Genomic DNA, 19,223 nt, shown 5'->3' on the forward strand with positions numbered 1-19,223 from the left:
TTTATTTATTTTTTTGAGACGGAGTCTTTCTCTGTCCCCCAAGCTGGAGTGCAGTGGCGCAATCTCAGCTCACTGCAAGCTCTGCCTCCCGGGTTCACGCCGTTCTCCTGCCTCAGCCTCCTGAGTAGCTGGGACTACAGGCGCCTGCCACCATGCCCGGCTAATTTTTTGTATTTTTAGTAGAGACGGGGTTTCACCGTGTTAGCCAGGATGGTCTCGATCTCCTGACCTCGTGATCCGCCCGCCTCGGCCTCCCAAAGTGCTGGGATTACAGGCTTGAGCCACCGCGCCCGGCCTATTTTTATTTTTATAATATCTATCTCTTCATTAATAACCTCTATTTAGTGAGACTTTGCTCTAATACTTTTTTTAGTTCTTTAGAAATCAACTCCTTTTGTTCTTGGACCATATTTAAGATAGCTGACTTAAAGCCTTTGTCTACTAAATCTAACATCTGGAATTCTGGGACAGTTTCTACTGATTACTTTCCCCCATCATGTGTGAGCTATACGTTCTTGTTTCTCTTTATGTCTCTTAATTTTTTGCTGAACACTGGACATTTGTTTTTTTCCCAGTTTTTGGCTGTTATGAATAATGTTGCTATGAACATTCATGTACAAGTTTTTGTGTGGACATATGTTTTCATTTCTTTTGGATGTATTTCTAGTAGATGAATTGCTGGATCATATGGTAACTCTATGTTTAACTTTCTGAGGAACTGCCAAACTGTTTTCCAAAGTGCTACACCATTTTGCATTTCACTAGCAGTGTATGAGGGTTCCCATTTCTCCACATTCTCACCAACACGTTATTTTTCTTCGGATTTCAGCCATCCTTATGGGTGTGAAGTGATACCTCATTGTGATTTTGATGTATATTTCTCTGATGGATAATGATGGTGAGAATCTTTTCTTGGGCTCATTGGCCACTTGTGTATCTTCCTAGGAGAAATTTCCATTTATTATAACCTTTTGAATCCACCCTACTCATAGTGCCCTTGATATAACTACCCTTTGTTTTAAGAGCCTGTTTTTCATTCTCCTCTTACTTGAATGATAAGCATCATTCTCTCCTATAAACACTTTCTTCACTTGGCTTCCCAAACAGCCTACGCTCCTTCCTCCTTGATCGCACTCCTTTTCTGTCACCTTTACTGCTTCCTCCTCAACTCCAGGATCTAGCCATTAGGGGGCCTCCATGACTCAGTTGTTGAGCCTCTTCTGCTGTCTATTTATACTCATGCCCTTGAAGACCACATCCAACTCATGGCTTTAAATATCATCTTTATGCTGGAGACTCCCACATTTATATCTCCAGCTGGACCTCCCCTTGGATCTCAGGTCCACTGCCTACTCCAGCGATGTTTAATACCTAACTTCTCCTCAAAATGGAAGTTCCCCACCAAAGCTGCCCTTTACAAATTCTTCCTTTCTCAGAAAATGTCAGCTTCATCAAACTTCTAATTGCTCAGGCCAAAAACTGTGGTGTCATCCCTGAGTCCTCTTTCTCTCACATCCCAAATTCAATCTGTCAGTAAATCCTGGCAATTCTCCCTTCAAATATATCAGGAATTCTTAGCCCTAAGAAAATCATGAGACAGTCCTTAAAAATAGTTCGTGGGCCAGGCATGATAGGCATGATGGCTCACATCTGTAATCCTAGCACTTTGGGAGGCCGAGGTGGGTGGATCACTTGAGCCCAGGAGTTTGAGACCAGCCTGGGCAACATGGCAAAAACCCATATCTACAAAAAAATACAAAAATTAGCCAGGCATGGTGGTGCACGCCTGTAGTCCCAACTACTTGGGAGGCTGAAGTGGGAGGATTGTTTGAGCCCGTGTGGTCAAGGCTGTGGTGAGCTGTGTTCGGGCCACTGCATTCCAGCCTGGATGACAGAATGAGACCCTGTCTCAAATAATAATAATCATCATCATAATAAAAAAAGGAAAAAACAGTTTGCAGACATCTTATGTAAACCATGCAGTTGAGAAGTAGCAGGCAAGTCCTATGTAAAGTGTGATTCCAACAATGCAAAATATGCCTCTAATAAAGATTTGAAAAAAACCCACAGAAATAATATCCTAAATAAGCTGCAGAGGTATTTTCATATTATCCCATATTTTTCTTTGAAAATATTTATCAAGCTACAAAACGCAAAGGAGATTTCAGAGTTCACAGATGTTTATGAAGTAGAATACCATTTTAAATAGCCCTGTGACATAAATGAAGCTGGGGTTGTGGGGGTGGGGACTCATTTCTGGAGGCCTACTTGTGCCATGCACTGCACTAATTGTTTTTCACATACTATCTCATTGAATTCTCTGACCCTTTTTTAAAAAGGTGTGATTGACATGCAGTAAGTGTTTTAAATGTTTAATGTGTGACTTGGTAAGTTTTGACATGTATATACCTGTGAAACTATCACCAAATCAGGATCATAGACATATCCACCACCTCAAGTTTCCTTGCCCCTTTGTGATTCTTTCTACCCACCCCTCTCTGCTTCCCAGGTCCCCAAATAACCATTGATCTGCTTACCGTCACTGTAGATTAGTTTGCATTTTCTGGAGTTTTATGTAAATTGAATAATACATTATGTATTATTTTTTGGCCTTATTTCTTCCAAATACTTTTTTTTTAAGAGATGGGGGTCTTGCTATGTTGACCAGGCTGGTCGTAACTCCTGGGCTTAGGTAAGCCTGCCACCTCCGCCTCCCAAAGTGCTGGGATTACAGGCATGAGCCACTGCGCCTGCCCCCAAATAATTTTTGATGTCTTCTTCACATCTTATGGTTGAAGAAATAGATTCATAGAAGTTACATAAGTTTCCTAAAATGATATAGTAATAAGAGATGGACCTGGAATTCCAACCCAGTTCCACCTGTCACTTCAGTGTGTTGAAAGTGAAGCCCTGAGTGGTTAAATGAATTGTCAAAGGTTATAATGCCAGCAAGTAGCCAAAGTAGGACAGAACCCACTATGCCACATGCCTCTTGGTTATTTATGTGGCTATTGGAAAGAGCATATGACTCATTTTACATTTCACTAATACTGCATTTTCAGAAGTCTCAACCATTAACTCAACTTTAACAATGACTTCAGGCAGAAGATCCAATGTGGTATGTTTTGGCAAAAGTTTCCTTCAACAATTTCTTTCAACTTGTCAGAATAGAGAAATCTGCTTTTTTAGAAATTGCCTTTGATTTCCCTTCAATTATTGTCCTCTTTAGAAATATACTTGAAATGAGGTTAAAGGAAACCATTGGCTGTTTGGGCTTTTTTCCACTTCAGTCTTCTCTTTTAAAATATTTGTTTGCAGTGAATTATCATCACCTTTGTTACCACCGCTTTATATTTTAGGTGGCCTAGATTGTCAAGGTAATGCATGAAATTGCAGCAAAAGAATTTGGTTTGTGATTTTCTAAAACTGCCACATCGTTACAGCTTGATTTCTAATAAATGTATTTATTAGGCTTATATTTAAGAGATCATGTAAGTTTTATCCTAAACACTAGTTTAGTATCTGCAAAGTTTGATTAGTGGGTTGGGAGTTGTTTACATACTAAAAAACAAGTTTAAAAAAATAGAAAGGGCCGGGCGCGGTGGCTCACGCCTGTAATCCCAACACTTTGGGAGGCCGAGGCGAGCGGATCACGAGGTCAGGAGATCGAGACCATCCTGGCTAACACAGTGAAACCGTGTCTCTACTAAAAATACAAAAAATTAGCCGGGCGTGGTGGCAGGTGCCTGTAGTCCCAGCTACTTGGGAGGCTGAAGCAGGAGAATGGCGTGAACCCGGGAGGCGGAGCTTGCAGTGAGCTAAGATTGCGTCACTGCACTCCAGCCTGGGCAACAGAGCGAGACTCTGTCTCAAAAAAGTAAATAAATAAATAAAAATAAATAAAAATTATCAAAAAATAAAAAAGAAAGATATAAAATAATTTATAAGCAATAAAATGAGAGCCTTAAAAAGTATTGAAATTATGGAATGCTTATCAGAAAGGCAGGGGAAAGACTTTCCCACTGTTTTCAATCATCTTCTTTAAAAAATGATTTTAATTTTGTGCAGCTACTGTTCTCTATGCATGTCAAGTGTCAGAAACCACATGTGTCAACAAAGTTCCTGAATATTGTGGATAACTAACATATGAAAAATAATGCTGTATATCTATTGGGGCAGAGTTTTTAAGGAGATGAAATGGCATTAGCTCCCATGCCACAAAAGCAAACTAGACTACTGTGGGGAAATATGTCAGTATGAACATTAGTTGAAACATAAGACAGATTTACGAGAGTACAAGTCAGCGCTGGGTGCGGTGGCTCCTGTCTGTAATCCCAGCAATTTGGGAGGCTGAGGTGGAAGAATCGCTCGAGGCCAGGGGTTTGAGACCAGTCTGGGTAACATAGTGAGAACCTGTTTCTACAAAAATAAAATAAAACAAAATTAGCCTGGCATGGTGGGGCATGCCTGTAGTCCTAGCTACGCTGGAGGCAGGAGGATCACTGGAGCCTAGGAGTTCAAGGCTGCAGTGAGCTGTGATCATGCCAATGCACTCCAGCCTGGGTGACAGAGTGAGACTCTGTTTCAAAAAAGAAAGAAAGAAAGGTGGGGGAAAGAAATAGAAAGAAAAAACATTTAAGTCAGAAAGGAATAGAAATCATCTTTAGAGTCTGGCTCTATAAGCCTCCTATTCCCAGATGTATGCCCAACAGCACAGCAGAGTAAGAACAAAGTACTAAACATTTTAAAAAATAATGCTATTGATGAGGCGTAGCCAGCCTTAATCTTTTCTCCTGAAAATTTCCAAGTTATAGATTTGAGCTTGTATTTATGAGACACTGAAACAACACTGACTTTTTTTTAGAGGAAAATGAACTGTATACATGGAACCTAGAAAATTAATAAAGACATAAAAAATACAATCCTTATAAAGAGATTTTTTATGACCTCTGTACTCGTGAAACCTGCTTGTTCAGAACTCTAATATTGTCAAACTTATCTTTTATTTATTTGTTCATATGTTTCTTTATTTTTATGTAGCATATCGGGCCAAAGAGGTTATACACAGGGCAACATTTATATAGGTTATAAGAGAGAAATATATACGTTCAAAGCAGCCATCACCGACTCTGCTCACCAAGCTCTTCCATCAAACTTTCCCACTAAACTACTCCTTACAGCAGAAGAGCCTTGAACTCCAGAGGCCTTCAATTGCCTGCCTCAGAAAAAATGTGTCTTTTGAGATAGATAGTTGGATGGATGGATGGACGGATGGACGGATGGACAGATGGACGGACAGACAGAAAGACAGGCAGGCAGGCAGACAGATAGATGTAGTAAAGAAAGAAGTCAAAGTTCACTATTAAAACATCTAGTTGAAAAACATGAAATCAAGAGAACAAAAATATAAAAATGAACATTAGGATAAGAGGTAGGAAATGAAATGTTCTAATTCAGGCATTGATTTTAGCTGTTTTTGACTTCAGTGGCATTTTATTTTAGAGATAACAAGTTCCTGGATCTCTCTATTTTTGTATGTCCTACATTCTATTAGCACAAAGTGGAGAAGACACAAAATGTGGAAAGAGATGAAGATACTCACATATTTTTCCAGTTGCCTTGGGAAAGTTATTGTACCTCTCTGAATTTCATTTTTCCCATATGGAAAATATGAATACTCATAGTACCCACCTCACAGAATACCTCTGGGATTAAGTGAATTCATATATGCACAACATTTAGCAAATAGGAAGCCCTCAAGCATGTTAGTTACTATACAGGAAAGTACTAAAAGCCTGTTATAGGTTCGTTTCTTGGAACCATGAAGGCCCGGGCTTGCTCCAGGTTTTCTGCTTTTCTTGCTTGGCCTGCGGGATGGAGGCTGTCTTCCTCTGTGGTTCAAAGCAGCCATCACAAACTCTGCTCATCCAGCTTTCCCATCATGCTTTCCCTCTAACTTACCCCTTACAGCAGAAGAACTGAGCTCTGGAGGTCCCCAGTTGCCTGCCTCCAGAGAAATGTGCCTTTTGACATCTTGTGTTTCATCTAAAAAACTTTTGCCCACTTTTTAGTCTACTTCATTATATATGTGTGTGTATGTGTGTGTGTGTGTATTTTTGTTTTTGAGACGGGAGTCTCGCTCTATTACCCAGGCTGGAGTACAGTGGTGCGATCTTGGCTCACTGAAACCTTTGCCTCCCGGGTTCAAGCTATTCTCCTGCCTCAGCCTCCTGAGTAGCTGGGATTACAGGCGCCCGCCACCATGCCCAGTTAATTTTTGTATGTTTAGTAAAGATGGGGTTTCACCCTGTTGGCCAGGGTATTGAACTCCTGACCGCAGGTGATCCGCCTGCCCCAGCCTCCTAAAGTGCTGGGATTACAGGCGTGAGCCACCGTGCCTGGTCTCTATATATGTTCTAATATCAAGTATTTTCTCCAAATTTCCAAACACATTTGTCACTCCAGGAGGATGTAGGTTTATCCTGTGATTTCCAATAACTCCTAGAATGTGTTGTATGTTCCCATGGTATAAAGAACTCAGTTTTAGAAAGAGAGACTGACTCCCAGTTCTTAGGATCTGTTTAGTCAGGAAGAATCACGGAAGGCAGGTCTCTCGTCTCAAGCACGAATTTAACCACTCTGAGGACGTGGAACCAGTGTGGGAACGGGCCCTGCGAGAGGGTGATTCAGCTCAGATGGAACAGAGAGGCTGGACACGGAGCTGGAGAAAGACCCAGTTCTGATGATATCACTCTAATCCTCGTCATCACCAGCCTCTTATATTCTTCTTATAAGAATACCAGCCATGGCCTGGCCCGGTGGCTCACGCCTGTAATTCCAGCACTTTGGGAGGCCAAGGTGGGCAGATCACGAGGTCAGGAGTTCGAGGCCGGCCTGACCAACGTGGTGAAACCCTGTCTCTACTAAAAATACAGAAACATTAGTGGGCATGGTGGTGCGTGCCTGTAATCCCAGCTACTCAGGGGGCTGAGACAGGAGAATAGCTTGAACTTGGGAGGCGGAGGTTGCGGTGAGCCGAGATCACGCCATTGCATTCCAGCCTGGGCGACAGAGCGAGATTCCGTCTCAAAAAAAAAAAAAAAGAATACCAGCATATTGGATTAGGGAATACTCCTGGACTCTTGAGTTGCATTTTCTCTTTTGCTCTGGCCTGCTCTGGCCCTATGCCTTGAGGTGCCCTAATATGGTGGGTCATCTCCAACCTCAATTTAAAAAAATGAGAATTACTTTGTAAACATAGATTATTGTATGAACTATATACCTATGTTCTCAAATGCAGTGATGGAGCATTAATTATATATACATTTTTTTCCAGCTTGGCTTACTTTTTACTTTTTTTATTTTTTAACATTGTGGTAAAATACATGTAACAAAATTGACTATCTTTTTTTTTCTTTTTTCTTTTTTTTTTTTTTTTGAAGCGGAGTCTCGTTCTGTCACCCAGGCTGAAGTGCAGTGGCGCAATCTCGGCTCGCTGCAAGCTCCGCCTCCCAGGTTCACGCCATTCTCCTGCCTTAGCCTCCTGAGTAGCTGGGAGTACAGGAGCCCGCAAGCATGCCCAGCTAATTTTTTGTATTTTTAGTAGAGACGGGGTTTCACTGTGTTAGCCAGGATGGTCTCAATCTCCTGACCTCGTGATCTGCCCGCCTCGGCCTCCCAAAGTGCTGGGATTACAAGCATGAGCCACCACACCCGGCCTAAAATTGACTATCTTAATCATTTTTAAGTGTACAGTTCAGCAGCATTAAGTACATTCCTATTGTGCAACCATCAACATCATCCATCTCCAGAACTCTTTTCACCTTGCAAAACTGAAATTCTGTATCCATAAAACAGTAACTCCCTATTCCCCCCTTCCCCCAAGCTCCTGGCAACAGGATTAGTTACATTTGAAATATAGAAGATTGTCTGAGGCTAATACCTATGGGAGATTGTACTCCAAAACTTGAGACATGTATTGTGCCTCTTGTTATTGCAATCACATTTGAAGGATCCGTTTATCAGATTTCCTGTTCGTTCTTCATATTTTCACAAAATCAATACTGAAATAAGTTGGAGGTAAAGTCACTTTTTGGACCCAGGGAGTTTTTAAAGTGCGGTCAATATGTCATCACAGAAAAAGAAAATAACATTTTGCAAGAATTATTTGGACTTCATTATTTTGTCTTTGACACCTCTGGCCATCTCTAAAGTTTATAGATATTAGTTTAGGTTAATGAACATTTTCCTGGCTGGGTGAGGCGGCTCATGCCTGTAATCCCAGCACTTGGGGAGGCGGAGGTGCGTGGATCACCGGAGCTCAGGAGTTCGAGACCAGCCTGGCCAACATGGTGTAACCCTGTCTCTACTAAAAATACAAAAATTAGCTTGGCATGGTGGTGGATGCCTGTAATCCCAGCTACTCGGGAGGCTGAGGCAGGAGAATTGCCTGAACCCAGGTGGCAGAGGTTGCAGTGAGCTGATATTGCATTATTGCACTCCAGCCTGGGCAACAAGAGTGAAACACTGTCTCTAAAAAAAAAAAAAAAAAGTCCTGTATAATTTTAAACTATTTATAAAGGTATTTATTTGGAATGAATAGATGTATTAGTTTCCTAGGGCTGCCATAACAAAGCACACAAAACAAAAGTCTATTCCCTTGCAGTTCTGGATGCTAGAAGTTTGAAATAAAACTGAATGTCAGCAGGTTGGTTCCTAGTGAGGGCTCTGAGGTCATGTCTATTCCATGCCTCTCTCTTAGCTTCTTTTGACAGCCAGCAATCTTTGGTGTCCCTTGGCTTATAAATGGATCGCTCTAATCTTTGCCTCCATCTTCCTGGGGGCATTCTCCCTGTGTCTTCACGTAGTTGTCTTCTTATAAGAATACCAGCCATGTTGGATTAGGGGCCCACCCTATCCAGTATGATCACATCTTAACTAATTTACATCTGTTTGGCCTTGTTATGAAATAAGGTCTCATTATGAGATACTAGCTTAGGACATCAACATATCTTTTTGGGTGGATGCAATTCAACCCAAAACGGTCAGCCAGGATGAGCCTGATTAATGGCTTGTGTCTTTTATAATACTCTGATAGTTTAACTTTTTTTGGACTAACAGGCCAAATAGCACAATAACCAACTCATTGCCTACTACTTACTAGGTATGCAAATATGTTTGTTAAATGAATGTTGCTACCAAACAGTTTAGGAATAACAAAAGAGAAGAATCTCAACCATTGGCCTGGTGAATGGGTGAAATCACTGTTGCTTGCCATATAGGAATTGGGCTTTGGCAATTCTGAGAAGAAGGAAACACCTTCCCTTTCCAACTATTGGGATAACTGTGCCCATTGGGGACCGGGTGCAGTGGCTCAAGCCTGTAATCCCAGCACTTTGAGAGGCCAAGGTGGGCAGATCACCTGAGGTCAGGAGTTTGAGGCCAGCCTGGCCAATATGGTGAAACCCCATCTCTACTAAAAACACAAAAATTAGCTGGGCATGGTGGCAGGCACCTGTAATCCCAGCTACTCGGGAGGCCGAGGCAGGAGAATAGCTTGAACCCAGGAGGCAGAGGTTGCAGTGAGCCAAGATGGTGCCACTGTACTCCAGCCTGGGTGACAGAGTCAGACTCTGTCTCAAAAACAAACAAAAAAAGTATGCTTATTGGGAAATTGGGTCTTTGGAAGCAACAATTATTTCCATGTTACAGCAAAGCTCCAAAAAGGAAAATGTTTTTCCTTAAAGTATCATTTCAAGTAAATTTATGCTTAATATATATGGACAGCTTTTAGGCCAAGAGCACTAAGAGGAAAACAACTTTCTATGTATTTGGACAGAAAGAGTTAGAAAGGGAGGTAAGAACGAGAGAAATACTGTGTTTTGAGATTGATTTTGTGTGCATTTAATATGTTCCAAAACCAATAAATTCCCATGAATCGATTATTTGCATTGCATTTCATTTCATACATGTTTACTTTTGAAAGAATACTCTTATTCTCTGAGTCTTTTTCCATTATTTTATTTTAGTCTATGTGTATCATTATAGTTAAACTGACTTTCTTGTAAATAGCATATAATTGGGCCTTTTATTTTTATTGTCAACCTGAGAATCTCTGTCTTTTAATTGGAGTGTTTAGACCATTTACATTTAATGTAATCATTTATATGGTTGGATTTAAGTACATAATTGTATTATTGTCTATTTGTTTCCAATGTTTTTGTTCTTCTCTTCTTCCTTTCCTATATTCTTTTGGATTATTTAAATACTTGTTAGTATTCTATTTCACTTTATGTGTTATATTTTTGGCAGTTTTTCTCTCTTTTTAGTGGTTGCTGTAGGAATTATTAAAGCGAAGTAGTCTGAATACATTGGTTAAAATAATTATTATTTTTTTTTCTTTATAACTTCACTTGCAAACCTGAGCAGATTTATGAGGCACTGTGAGCTTAAACCTCTTTGGGATTGAGGCTAATACTCCAAACCACAGAGGATTTATATAAACACCAGCCACTCTGATAAAAGCATTCTGCTTGACTGACTCCATCAACTCATTGGCATTTTCTATGGTCAAATTCAGTAAAAATAAGGTGACAGCAAAAGTCTTTTATCCAGGAGATTCACGTCAGCTGAAGAAGTAGCAGCAGACTTAGGACAACATAAAAGGTTAAGCCATTTTACTAATACCATTCTCAAACTTGAGAAGTTACATAGATTTTCATGAGCTTAGAGTTTAGTAGATGTAGAGAATATTTATCAAAATAAAGAAGGTGAATAAATAGAAATATAGTACATTTGGCTAGGCACAGTGACTCATGCCTGTAATCCCAGCACTTTGGGAGGCCTAGGCAGGTGGATCATGAGGTCAGGAGATCGAGACCATCTTGGCTAACACAGTGAAACCCCATCTCTACAAAAAATTAGCCGGGCGTGGTGGCAGGTGCCTGTAGTCCCAACTACTTGGGAGGCTGAAGCAGGAGAATGGCGTGAACCCAGGAGGCGGAGCTTGCAGTGAGCCGAGATTGCACCACTGCGCTCCAGCCTGGGCAACAGTGAGAAACTCCATCTCAAAAAAAAGAAAAAAAAAATAGTACATTTATCTATCCACACGTATATATATACACACATATATATGATAATTCAATAGAGTAAAAATGTCAGTTCTCCTCAAATTAATCTATATTAAATTTAATACTGGCCAGGTGCAGTGGCTCACACCTGTAATCCCAGCACTTTGGGAGGCTGAGGTGGGCAGACCACTGAGGTCAGGAGTTTGTGACCAGCCTGGCCAACATGGTGAAATCCCGTCTCCACTAAAAATACAAAAATTAGCTTGGCGTGGTGGTGCGTGCCTGTAATCCCAGCTACTTGGGAGGCTGAGGCAGGAGAATCACTTGAGCCTGGGAGGCAGAGGTTTCAGTGAGCCAAGACTGTGCCACTGCACTCCAGTCTGTGTGACAGAGTGAGACTCTGTTTAAAAAAAAAAAAATTAATACCAATAAAATTCTAAAGATTTTTCATCAAAATTGATATTGGAATTATAAATTTTATGTGGAAAAGATATTATGAAAGAAGATCTAAGTCAGTCTTGATAAACCAGGACAGAGAAGAGAGACCCACACTACCAGATATCAAGATATATTACAAAGGTATAGAAACAAAAATAGTGCAGTATTAGCACCCTAATTGAAGAAGTAATCTATGAAAGGGAATACAGAGCATAGGAACAGACCAATGAGAATTGGACATATAATAGAGGTGACATTATAAATAAGTGGCAATGGAGAGATTGTTTGATACGTTGCATTAGAACAGTTGGCTTTCTGCTTGCAAAGTTATATCCCTGTTTCACAGTGCATTAGAAAACAAATTAAAGTTTAAATGTGAGAATGAAACAAAGTAAAATACACAAAACTTGTAACCTGTCAGACTGTAATAGGGAAAAATATTTTTATGACCTGAAGTAAAAAAAATTTTTTAAATTTAGAATATTTTTTCTAGTCATATTTTGAGTGATTGGAAAAAAATAACACATTAAAATTTGTAGAAATAGCTTTGAAATATATATATTTTAAGATTTTAGATATTAAATATATATATCTACATATATATATAGATAGATATATGAGGAGAAAGAGATCTATCCCCTGCCTCACCTGTATTTCCTCTTCTTCTCCTCTTTCCCTAAGTGTTCTCTTACAAAATTCAGACTCCAGGCAAAACTTTTTCTAGTACATTTTTAATTTTGCTCTTTTTATGACAATAAATAACATAAATAACATGCATGTGATATTGTACCTAATGTTCTCAGAACTGTTATCTGATACAAACTTTAACATAATTTCAACAGAACTAACTGTTTTTCTATTAGTGATAACTTTCTAGAGAGGATATGAAGCTAGAACAAAAAGGTAAAAACTGGTAGAATATTAGCCTGCTCCACTTTTCCTGTACCCTATTCCTTCACTTCTTGGAAACTTTATTCCAAGAATTTTGCCAGTGCATGACGGAAGAAAATATATGGTGATTTGTCATGTTTGCTAATGCTATAACTTTGATTTTTAAACTTTTAGTGTCTAAATAAGAGTTAAATTATTACTTGCAAAGCCATTGGCTTGGAAACCATTTTCATGAGAAATCATATCTCATTTGATTAAAATAAAGACAGAAAATTCAACCTCAAGGAAAGCTCATTTGTCTTCTACAAATAGCATTTCAGAGAGTCAAAGAAATTAGAGGTAGAAAAATCAATTAGAGCTAATCTACCAGCTTGTCAGAAAAGATTGCTTTCTATGAAATATATTCTAGCTCTTTGTCCAGGTTAATTCTAAAAGTCTCACGGGATGGAGCACTTGTTATAACCTTTTGAAGTTTTTCCTTTTATCTAATTGACCCTACGAAGAATCTTTTTTTTTTTGCTAATATCTAACTTCCATGTTAGCTACTAATTCTATACTATTACTTTTAATCATACCTCTTCCTATACTAATGTCCCTTCCCCACCCCCAAGTTCAGTTTTTATGATCTCAGATATTTGTAAGGAGCTAGCTTTCTTTCATTTAACCTAATGACAAATGTTTGCTTGTTATAATAAGCTCTTACAAGCAAAAGAAATCTTTAGATCTTTTTTCTCCATCTTCCTTTCTTTTCTTATTTTGCAGACCTTGTAATGAGGCACTTAAAAGTGAAGATACTGGCAGGAACAAATAGAGAAAGGAGACTATAAATCCCTTGCTTGATCAAGAAGACTATCAATATCTTTGCAAATTAGCAATATATATCTTACCTATCTCTGGGATGAGCAAAGCATTTTCTCTTGCAAATGATTTCAAGTTCTTTTTAAATGTCTTCTCTCTCAGTGTTTTTCATTTCAGATTCCCCATTCCTGTTTAATTATGTTTATATGAATTTAAAATGGAGTATTTTTTCAGGTTGGATGGTGTAATTTATGTACCCTGTGAACATGAAGGTGATGGTTTTCCTCTATTCACAAGATTTAAATTCTTGCCCTTATCATGCAGACAATTAATTGTGAGGCACCCTGCACATTGGTGCTCTGGAGTCAAGTTTCTGCTGTTTGATGATAACCAAAAGAGGGATTCTAGGAGGGGTGAGAGATATCATATAACCAGGGAAGGAGATTGCCCTGAGCATAAGAACATAAATTCCTTGTAGCCGGAATCAGTTCAATAAAATGCCAGTGTCTACACTAACAAAACTCCTGGTAACCTGGGGGAAGGGCAGAGACAAAGAGTGTGATAAATTTTATTGTGTGCTTTTGTGCTCATTTAATTGAGTTTCTATGAATTTGTGTATAGAGCTTTCCATTACCATTGTTCAGGAATGATTGAATAAGTGTTTATGAAATTTAATAAATATGTTTTTCAATATTGAAAATGTACAGAAACATTTAATTAGCTTTCTCTGCTTACCAAGACACTGTCAGCGCTTTAAATAACAAACAAAGATGTGGTAGAATTTTCTAGAAAAAGGGCCCTGTACTACCTTTCACAGAGTCCTAACATCTCTTTAGGTAAAAGCCTATGCTCTGGGGCAAGACTGCTTTCTTCAGATTCTGCCTCGGTCCCTTAGCTGTGTGACCTTTGGAAAGTAATTTCACTCCCTTGGACTCAGTTTCCTCTGTTATAAAAGAGTAATCAGCCTATCTGAGGAAAAACTATTATAAATTGAGACTAAATTGCGTTAACGTTTGGATGGTTTTGTTTGTTTGTTTGTTTGTTTTTTGAGTCAGAGTCACACTCTGTTATCCAGGCTAGAGTGCAGTGGTGTGATCTTGGCTCACTGCAGCCTCTGCCTTCTGAGTTCAAGCAATTCTGCTGCCTCAGCCTCCCTAGTAGCTGGGATTACAGGTGTGCACCACCACGCCTGGCTAATTTTTGTATTTTTAGTAGAGAAGCGGTTTTACCATGTTGCCCAGACTGGTCTCAAACTCTGTGAACTCAAGCGATCCACTGGCCTCAGCCTCCCAAAGTGCTGGGATTACAGGTGTGAGCCACTGTGCCCAGTGAGTTAATGTTTGTGAAGTGCTTAGTACAGTGCCTTAAAATCTAATTTAATTTTTTCTTCCTTTCATTCATTAAACAGATATTTATCAAGTGTCTTCTGTGTGATGTGGCTGAAAATAGGAATTTACAGCATAGCAACCTAACTGTACTATGTGTGAAGTGCTACAAAAACATATGGCAAGCTCTGGAATCAAGAAGTGAGCAGGCCAGGTGTGGTGGCTCATGCTTGTAATCCCACGACTTTGGGAGCCCAAGGTGTGAGGATTGCTTGAGCTCAGGAATTTGAGTCCAGCCTAGGCAACATAGTGAGACCTCATCTCAACGAAAAATAAAAAAATTATCTGGGTGTGGTGGTGCACACTTGTGGTCCCAGCTACTAGGAAGGCTGAGCCAGGGAGGTCGGGGCCCCAGTGAGTCATGAACGTGCCACTGCACTCCAGCCTGGGTGACAGAGCGAGACTATTTCAGGCAAAGGGAACAGCATAAGCAAAGGCACCAAAACTTGTAAGTGCAAGATTTGTTTGCCTGTGAGTGACCAAATATAGGTAAAGATCATGGGGTGGGTGAGTGGCAAAGGGGATAAGATGCTCTTCCTACTTCAGCTAAGTTGCAAAGGTTCAGGAACTGTGGCCACAGCAAGTGGCCAGTGGGGTTGTGCCATTGGTGACACACTGTGCCGTGGTCTTGTCTGTTATTTGCTGCCAGTCCTCCATGGATGCCGACCCTTTTCTTAACCTGATTCTCCATCTTTGGGTTGAGGCAGTGAGCTGCCTGACAACTCTCCCAGAAATTATTTTTTCTGGATAAGTTAACAAGAATGAGTTCCTTTTGCTTGTAACCAAGAGATGTCTCAAACAATAGAGAATTTAATCTTTTTGGCATGTCATCTGAATTTCCTAAATTTTAATTAATAAATATGAAGTACTGCTGTAATAAAATACTTGTATTTAATATAAAAATCAAATGTAAATGTAAAATATAAAAAATTTAAACTGAAAATTATTTAAAATGTAAAAAAATAATTCACATTGAGACAAAAGGATAAGATGGATAATTAATAATAGTGGGAACAATTTGAAGATAATCTGTATTGAGTGCTTGCCTGTGGGCCAGATACATTGTTATGAGCTTCATGTGCAATATCTCACATGCTTGGTAACAACAATAAGATATTCATGCTATGATTACCATTGTTTTCAGATGAGGAAACTGAGGGGTGAAGAGCTTAAGTCGTCTGCCCAAAACGAGCAGTGAGAGAGTGATGCAGCCAGGGTTTAAACCCAGGTAGCCCAAATACAGCATCTACAATCTATCTCAAATCTATGGCATCACAGATGAGCTGGTGTCCACCTTTCCCTGAAGGAGTTGAAGGAGCTTTTATAGAAGAGGTGATATCTGAACTGGACCTTAGAGAGTAAGTAAAATTCTGCCAGATAAAGAACATGTAAAAGTGTTAGTCCAGCCTGAGATTTGTGTGCAAGGGCAGAGTCGGGAAAGGCCACTGCGTGTTTCCAGGAATGCCTCACGGGCATAAGTTGCTGGGGTGTGGGTGTAGTGGGGGTTAGGTAGAGGGAGAGGTATGAGCTGGGGATGGGGTGGCTGAAAAAAGAGGTTGGTAGTAGAGGAATCCAAATATATTTTTGAAATTGAATAAGGGTTGTTATATTTTTAATTTTCTTTTTATTACCAACCAAACAAGCAGCAGTGACGGAGTGATGGAGCTTGATTAGGTGAGTCCTTCAGGTTAGTAGTTAAGATTTTATCTTTAAGCAACTGAAAGTCATCAGCGGTTTTAAAGGAGGAGAATGACATCATCAGCATCTTTTTTTAGAAGGATCACTCTGGCAGCGGTGTGGAGAAAGGGCTTGGATTGGGAGTGGTGGGTGTCACCAAGGTTGGTTAGCAGGATTCTGAAATATTATGCATGAAAAGACAGTGAGGACAGTGGACAGTGAGGACAGAGACGCGGGCCCACATTTGAGAGGCAGGCATCCCTGAGTTGGGAGCAAAAGGGCTTGATGATTAATTTAATGCGGGTGGTTGAGGAGGAAGGAAGAATTGAAGATGACTGAGATTTCTAGTTTAGAAACCTGAGTAATTGGGGAATGTCATTAACTGAAATAGGAGTGGAAGGAAGGAAATCATCCTATGTGAGGCCTACCAGAAGCTTTACATATGTTATTTAATCTTAAATAAACCCGTAATGAAAAAATTAACACGCCCATTTTGCAGATAAGAAAAGTGAGGTTCAGTGAGGTAAAGTAGCTTGCCCAAGGCCACACAACTACTAAGAGCTGGGATGTGAAATAAGGTCTTACTCCAGTGCCCCTATTCTTTCCATGATAGTAGGGGACTTTGTGCTTTGTACCTCTCTACACTCTAATAATAATTTTAGTTTGGAAAAATAGGACTGAAGCTCAATGGGAAGGTAGACCATGGAAACATGGTCCTCCCAGGAATAGTGCAGTATGAAGAGAGATTAAAGGATTGCCCTAATGACATTAAGGCCCAGAGCAGCACTGTTGAATACAATTTTCTGCAGTGATGCAAATGTTTTTTACTTACATTATCCAATACAGTAGTTATTAGGCCATATGCTACTGAGCACTTGAAATGTGGCTAGTATGAATGAGGAACCGAAGAGTTAATTCTAATTGATTTTAAGTGATTTCAGATTAAATAAGCATATGTGGCTGGTGACTGCCGTATTGGATGGTTTAGGACTAGAGAAACCAGTCAGGCATAGAGGGTTCATCAGAGAAGAGGCCTTGCTGGTACCCCTGAAAAATCACTCGGTATTTGATCACCTGCCTCATACCTCTGGGTAATATTGGTCCTATATTTGGGGACCATAATTTATTAGTTAGCAAAAGGTTTTTTTCCTAGTGTGGACCACAGACTTATTTTACTATGTTTTATCTTTAGGAGAGTAAGTACAATACTCCCTCTCCTTTCTTATCTGAGAATCATTATAGTCATTTTCTCTGTGTTTACATTTTTCCGTATATAGTATTATTTAAGAGCTCAAGCTCCAGGAAAACTGCCTGGGTTCAAATCCCAGTTCTGCCAATGAATATTTTGTGCCTTGAGTTAGCTGCTTCACATTTGCAAGCCTCACTTTCCCTATCCATAAAATAGGGATAACAATAGTGCTTCATTCATAGGGTAGTCGTGAGGATTGAGTTAAATAACCTATGGAAAATGCTTAGCCGGTATCTGGCACATGCTAAATACTCAGTAAGAGTTAGCTATTCTAAAACTAGTACTGTGTGATAGTGTGTACTTTGTACCTCTGCATTTTGACATTTACTCGACTCTATTTTTGCTTCAATAGAAGGTATTCCTCCAGATCTCTGTCAGAACATTCCAAAAAGAAATACATTCCTCAAGATAAGAAGGTAGACAGAGTTTTGAAGAATTAGATTTTATCTTACTGCAGGCATGAGTTTTGAGTTGTTTTTGATTTCACTTTGATTTCTATATTGTTAAAGTATTTAAAATCATTACAGAAGAAAATCATGACCATGATATTTTGTTGTGATCATTAAAATTCCCTTGGTTTAAGCTCAAACCGTTGCACATATACCACACAATCAAATAATAATACTAGAAGTTCTTAATGTTGGCACAGAAGGTTTCTTGATGTTTTGTAGTTATACCGTTTTTTTTGTTTTGTTTTGAGATGAGGTCTTGCTGTGTGGCTCAGGCTGGAATGCAGTGGCTATTCACAGGCAAGATCATACTGCAACTTTGAACGTCCAGCCTCATGTACCCTCTTGCCTCAGCCTCCCCAGTAGCTGGTACTACAGGCTTGGGCCACTGCACCCGACTCATACCTGTTTGTTTGAAATATTTAATGCCTAGACTCTGGCTATTCAATGCTACGTAGAAGTGGCTGGATATTTGTTGATCACGGACTATTTAAAGACTAATGATGTCACAGGTAGGAACAAGTAATAGGATCCCTTTTGTTGTCACCGATTTTGTATTTTGTAATCTTTGGAATGTAAAACTGCATTGTAATATAGTATTGCACTCCCTACAGTGTTTGTGCAAAAACATTTTTTTTTTCCCATTAGATTGGAATTTTGAGAAATCTGGCTTCAAGTGCCAGTTCTGCCTTTGGTTTGTCTAAATAAAGAAGTCATTTATTTCTCTGGGCCACAGAGAGGTAAATGTCATCTGTAAAGTCTAAGAGTTTATCTTGATTTGATTCTAGAATGGTCTTGAAGTATCCTTCCAAATAAAATTCCTTGGATCTGCCTCCTTCCCCCAACTCCCTAGGAGGACCTTTGGCCTTAAGGGACTTAAGAGAGGTCATTTTTATCTACTGTTCACAGCGTTTACTTCCATGCTTTAAAAAACATGCTCTTGGAATATTCTTGGATATTTCATTTCCTTGGAAAACAATTAATGGGTGAGTCAGCATGAAGAAAAAACCCACTCACAATAGATACAAAAATTGCATTAAGTGGTGAAATGAGAAATGATTTTCTTTGTAATCTGAAATGATGAGGTATGGAGAAACCAATTACTTATTTACAAAATGAGCGCGCAGTGGGAAAGCTTTATGTAGCAAAGCTAAAGTGCTGTTACATATTTAGCAAGACAGAGGGCATGGAGAGTCCTCTCCATACTGCCTTAAAACTGCTGTTAAAATAAACGTTTCTTTCAGTGAGACAGACAATGTGTTGGGAG

The 19,223-nt window shown here is 39.5% G+C and overlaps 1 long non-coding RNA gene across 1 annotated transcript in view; it reads left to right on the plus strand.

Moving 5' to 3' along the window:
- The window catches only part of LOC105738292, a 38,828-nt gene extending 22,828 nt beyond the window's left edge, over positions 1-16,000 (plus strand). The window contains exons 2-3 of the long non-coding RNA XR_001114077.1: positions 14,605-14,735; positions 15,726-16,000. This is a non-coding gene — a long non-coding RNA (uncharacterized LOC105738292). The remainder of the gene's footprint in view (positions 1-14,604; positions 14,736-15,725) is intronic.
- The last annotated feature ends 3,223 nt before the right edge of the window (positions 16,001-19,223 follow it).

This window comes from Nomascus leucogenys, chromosome 20, assembly GCF_006542625.1.
Source record: "Nomascus leucogenys isolate Asia chromosome 20, Asia_NLE_v1, whole genome shotgun sequence".
In the NCBI taxonomy this organism is placed as follows: domain Eukaryota; kingdom Metazoa; phylum Chordata; class Mammalia; order Primates; family Hylobatidae; genus Nomascus; species Nomascus leucogenys.